Source organism: Helianthus annuus, chromosome 8 (assembly GCF_002127325.2).
Source record: "Helianthus annuus cultivar XRQ/B chromosome 8, HanXRQr2.0-SUNRISE, whole genome shotgun sequence".
NCBI lineage: Eukaryota > Viridiplantae > Streptophyta > Magnoliopsida > Asterales > Asteraceae > Helianthus > Helianthus annuus.
In genome coordinates this window covers 128,472,696-128,478,516 of record NC_035440.2, presented here as the reverse complement: position 1 = coordinate 128,478,516, position 5,821 = coordinate 128,472,696, and the positions used below count along the sequence as shown (strand labels likewise).

The 5,821-nt window shown below is 37.8% G+C and overlaps 1 non-coding gene across 1 annotated transcript; it reads right to left on the bottom strand.

Annotated features, from left to right (window-relative positions):
• Positions 1–3,195: 3,195 nt before the first annotated feature.
• TRNAA-CGC lies at positions 3,196–3,268 on the bottom strand. Its single transcript has one exon. It is a non-coding gene; the product is annotated as a tRNA-Ala (tRNA).
• Between the last annotated feature and the right edge of the window lie 2,553 nt (positions 3,269–5,821).

The following is a 5,821-nucleotide window of genomic DNA, read 5'->3' as shown; positions in this document are numbered from 1 at the left end:
GGTGAGAGTGGTTTTGCAAAAAAGCGGATGGCGCCAATGTTGAAACAGTGATTATCACAAGGATAATCAATGGGGTTGTTTCGTCCAGTGGGTTCAACCTCTTCTTCTACTCGTATTGATGGCTCGAAATCTGCAAAACAGTAAACACCGTTAGTCTCGTTAAGAGGGGGAAAAGGGATTTTCCCTCTTAAACAGGCTCCGGCGTGAGAATAAGTACTGTCCTGAGAGGGAATAAATAGTGTGTGTATAGAGTGAGTAAGGAGAGTAAAAAGATCCTGAACCTGAATGATGAAGGGTCCTATTTATAGCCGGAGGGTGAAGAAGGAAGGAGCAGCCATGCCAGCTGTGAGCGCGTGCCAGCTGTCCGACCAAGGGGAATATCCTCTTGGTCTGCTCTGTCATGGCAGGTGTAGTGGTACACGTGGCGTTCTTGCATTCGCCTGCGCTGGGTACCTCGTACCGGTATTGTCAGTGATGCTCCCTGGATTGTCGCAAGCCTATGTGGCATTCTGCTAGTGGTGACACGTGTTGTCCTTTATGTCGGATAGAGCATCTTTGGTGCCAACTGTGAATCATCCAGAAGTTTCTAGAAGCTTCTGGAGTGTTTTGTCGACGTGGATGCCTTGTGTGCACAAAAGTGGTGTGGTCCCTACCATATAGGCAGGGAATTGGGACCATACCTCTTCAACATCTAAATTGTTTTATTTAAAGATTTATATTATGATTATAGTAGTAGTATTTTGTTAACATGGTTAACACAATATTTACCTTTAAAAAGTTAACAGAACCCAGCATGGCGCAATTTGATTAGTAACAGATTGGCATGTTTCAACCTAACCGAAGACGAGATGCTGCACTGCATTTACCGAAAATTTGTTTTTTTTTAAGTGTAAAATATTGGTTTTTAAGAGTCTAGCCCCATCAATTTGGATTTTTTTTTAGTCTGACCTTCACCAAGTTTTCCTTCAAGCTCCACCACTATTGCACTGTATTTTTGGCATGTTACCGAACTTGCAAAGCACGCCCATGTTTTCACCTCTTAGGCTATAGGGTGTGCTCATGACCCTTATGACCACCATGACCCTTCATGTCAGCGTCATGTAACTCACCTCTAATCCACCATCCAAAATCACTACCCTAAGGGTGTAGTCGTCATGACTCATAACCCAAACCACTAGCCTCTTATTTATTCTAATTTATTTTTGTCTAAAGAAAAAAGAAATGATTTCTTGAAAATGGAAAGGAGAACCATGGTTGCCATGGTTTAATCCATGCAAACCATGGTGGATCAAGCAAGGGGATGGTGTAGCATTTCATTTATGTTCCTAGGTGACGAATCATGTCCCAACTATAACCACACCCTTTAGCTTTACGTACATGGACCAGAAGCAGAGATGGTGCGCTCCATATTGTTGGAACACAAATTATAGTTTATTAATAATGCTAGAGAAAATATGAACTTTTGTTGGTTTCGTTTATAATAAAATCTTGCCGTCCCAAAACAATATTGTTAAAAGTGGAAATTTAAACCCATTTACGCATGCATCGATTTGGGTATGTTAAAGAAAGTAAGAGAACTTAGCAAAATAAAGGAAGGAGTCAAATGGGTCAAAATTAAATAAATGGTGTCAAAATTAAATAATTTTTTTTTGAATGGATCAAAATTAAATAAATGGATAATCAATTTGCTCGGTACAATAGCTGGAAATTTTGAATATTATTTAGGTATCTTTTTTACATGTAAACTAGTTATTTTCCGCCCGCGCGTTGCGGCGGGACCCAATAACTAGAAAAGACGTGTCAGCAACGGCAAACAGATACCGAATATCAAAACAGAAATAAAATGACGTGGTAAGGATAGTCACTCCGTCATAAAAAATGATTTTAAATAACCTAATATATAATAATATGACACACACGTCCTACACGTTGGAAATTCGGTTGTTTTCAGTTCAGTTATTACAGTTATTACGGTGCTAACAGGTTAAAATATGGATGAGCTCGGTACCGGTAACGGCAGTGAAAGTACCGATCCGGAGAATCATCGAAATTAGGTACCGGCACCGAAAATGCTCGGTACAATACGGTATGGTATTTGAAGGTAAAAATCAATAAATACAGGTATGGTGCTAGACCGGTGTCTAACCGAAAGTAACGATTCTGAAAATGCCAAAAGGTGGGTACCAAATTGGTACCAAAAATGATTTGGTATAGTAAATTTGGTACCGATACGATACCGGTTCGTTTACAAGATTTGATACGATTTGCTAATCAATATTCTAAATATCTAAGTTCATTTTTCTAAATATCTAAGTTAATTTTACATGCTACAATTCATTTATTATAGAAAAAGACAAAATAGAAAGCAAAATAAGTTGTTGTGTATATAAAATCTCATTCAAACGAAATACAGTTTACTTACTGTGTGTATGAAAAGTAATCTAAACGGTGCAATTACTTGCATTGCTGCGTTGCTACAGAATTTGATGAGCTCGGTACCAACCGGTACCGAAAATACCATTACCGAAATCCCCAAAAGTGGGTACCGGTACCGAGTATACCTAGTATGGTACGATTCGATACCGGTCGGTACTGGTACGACACCGGTATTTGATGGTAAAAACCGGTGAATACCTGTGCAGAACCGGTACCGAAAATACACCGGTTTGGTAAATTTGAGACCAGTACCTATACCCGATACCATTTACTTATTTATTAATGATGTTACTATTCATTCCATTCTAATTTTAATTTTAAAAAATAAATAATCACTCACTGTTCATTCAGTTTGCTTTTTATTATATATAAATTCTCAAATAATCAGATCTCCAAACGGCATAAACATTATATCGTAAGACCACACGGTCTGGACTGTTCACACCGTCCCGTCCACGGTGTTTAGGACGACGTTATTGATTAGGCGGAGGAATCTCCACCGGCGTGGAAGAGTTTTTGGCGTCGACGTGATCCAAAAATACCGAGAATGGCAGCCGTTGCGTTGACCGAAGAAGATAATGCCTCATCTTCAAGCCCCTCCACACCGTCTGGTCTACCAAAACTAGAACAAATATACGATACAACGAATATACATCTAGAAATGATTGTACAATGAATCTTATTATATTCTAGAAATGACTGTAAGTGTATGTTGGGTGAGGAGAATAGCAAGTATGCAACACACCAAAAAGTAAAATGTGGAGGTGCGGGGAATCGAACCCCGTGCCTCTCGCATGCGAAGCGAGCGCTCTACCATATGAGCTACACCCCCATTTTGTTAATATATGATTTTTCTATCTAGATTAAGAACATAGGTATGGTTGTTTAGTTGCTTTAACTCTAGTTGCATTTTTTATTACTATATTTGTACAGTAAATCTACACATGTTTTTCAGTTACATTTAGTTTATTTTATTTTCCCCCTCAGTTACTTTAAAAATATATGAAGTATTAGGTCTGGTCATGGTGAGATAAATAAATATATTAGTTTTAATCAGGTAATATTAATTAGTAACAAATTAATAATTATCTTTCTTAGTTGGTATATGGAATCATGTTTTATATTTAGTTTCAATTTTAATTCTTGGTTTGGATATAACTTTTGAACTTTTCATCACTGACTTCTTAATTTCTTATTTGAGTTAAGGTTTGGATTACCACCACTACCATCACCACTCCTACTATTATCACCACTACCACTACTACTACTACCACCACTACTACTCCTACCACCACCACCACCACTATTATTATTATTACCGATTTTGCTTTGAGGAAATTGATACGGATTCGTATAAGTGGAAGCTAGAACCCTAGCTTGAACCTTCCTTCGATCGATCGATGAAGAAAGAAAACAGTCCAAAATCCCTTGGCCGTAAACCAAAACTAATATTTTTGTTCGTATTATTGGTTAACTGAATACACTGGAGCTTGAATTTTTCACAGTTTCATAAAATGTTACTACTTTATTATTTTCAATATTGAACAGTTGGTCTATACATGATGCCTGTAACCATTTTTTATTGAGTATGGCTGATTAATCTTTGTGGTCGAACATACTATTTGCATTTATTAGAATGCACATCTGGTGATGTGGTAGTCCATCAAGATTTGGTACCAGGTCTGCATGAAATATATGTTGAACGGGTCAAACATGTGTGATAACGGGTCAAACGGTTTGGGGTGAAATGGGTTGGGTGAGGCCGACCCATTAACACTTTTCGATCACGAAGATAGTTATTTTTTTTTATTTTTTTTTGTTTTTTTTAACGGCAAACTAAAGCATTTGATGCTACATGTTAGGTTATTTTGACACTCCGTTTAACCTCTTTGTCACGTTTGACCCAACTTTTTTTTTTCTTTTAACAAATTTTACAATTTAAATTGCCCTTTTTAACAAATGGGTCAAGTTGAATATCACAAACACAAAGTTATTAGTATGTGGAGTTTACATCACAAATGTTGTCTATCGGGAGGATTGATAAACTATTAGGAAAAGAGTACTCTTAGAAAGTTCGGTCATCATGGACTTGCAAGATTCGGTCGTTAAAAAGGACAATGGGATACGGACTAATAAGAGTCCTAATTTTACTATCTTAGTCCCATACATTATTGCATAACGACGTTCTTTAACCGGTTAAATACCCAACCTAAGTGATATGTTTCCCGCCGCATCACGCGGGTAAACGACTAGTATATATATATATATATGTATGTATAGTTATTCGTTATAAATTACGATACAAATGACTCTTACTAAAACTTTTAGGCCGCCTAGTGTGGGCTCACACCCTCTGTCACACCTCCATAGCGTCTCAAACACAGCTGTAGGAGCATTATGGAGGAGTGCTATAGGTGGCTTCACCAGGCAAATAACGAGTGCTAAAGGGTTGACTTGGGGAGGGGGACTTGTTCAACACCAATCAGATTTCTTCTACTCTAATTTCTACTTTTTGTATATTTAAAGTGGGCTTTATTCTAAACAGTCAATATTGTTAAAGGGGCACCATTGTTACCCTAAAAGCTTACGTGGTGCTAATGTGAAATGAGCTCACCATGTAATCTTAGCCTATGCGGTATGGTGATGGTTCATCCTTGGAGGATGATCCGCCACGTAAGCGCCACGTAGATCGGGTGTGAGGATGAGGCAAAGAGGATGAGGACGCCGCGGGGGGGGGGGGGGGGCGAAATGGGCGGAGGATCGACGCCGATGGGGGACAATCCAAGACTGATCCCCACACCGTACAGCCTTATGAAAAAGATTTAGAACTAAATTTTTGTTTGAGGTTTCGAAACAGCTCGTTTGGTGACAAATGTAATGGCCCCATTAACAAGACAATTAGCTGGTTTTTACATGATATAAAGCCTTTTGAAAGAAAGGAATGTTGGCCAACAAAGACAAAAGATGAAAAGAGTTTGATTTGAATTATGATTTTGTTCACTTTTGCTTTTGGTCTAGGCAAAGTGTGGAGTGGGCATAGGGCCTTGTCAACCCTAAACTTTCTTCTTTGTAATCATTACATGCATGCATGGACCACATAGTGTCAATAACCCTAAATCAAATCATCACCACATATATATGTTTTCTTTCTTTTTTTTTTATTCAATTTATACAATTGGTTTTTTCAACCTTTTGTAAAAACATTTTTTTGTTCATGGAGAGAATTTAGTGCAATAGTGTTTATAAAAATAAAATGCATTTTGCTGACAAATAGTTGGTGCATACGGGCTTGCTCATCCTAGGAAAGAGTCCAGGCTGCAAAGAACTTAATTGAAATGTTTCAATTTGTTGGAGGCAGAAGTGAATTTATCTGAAAGTAATTATT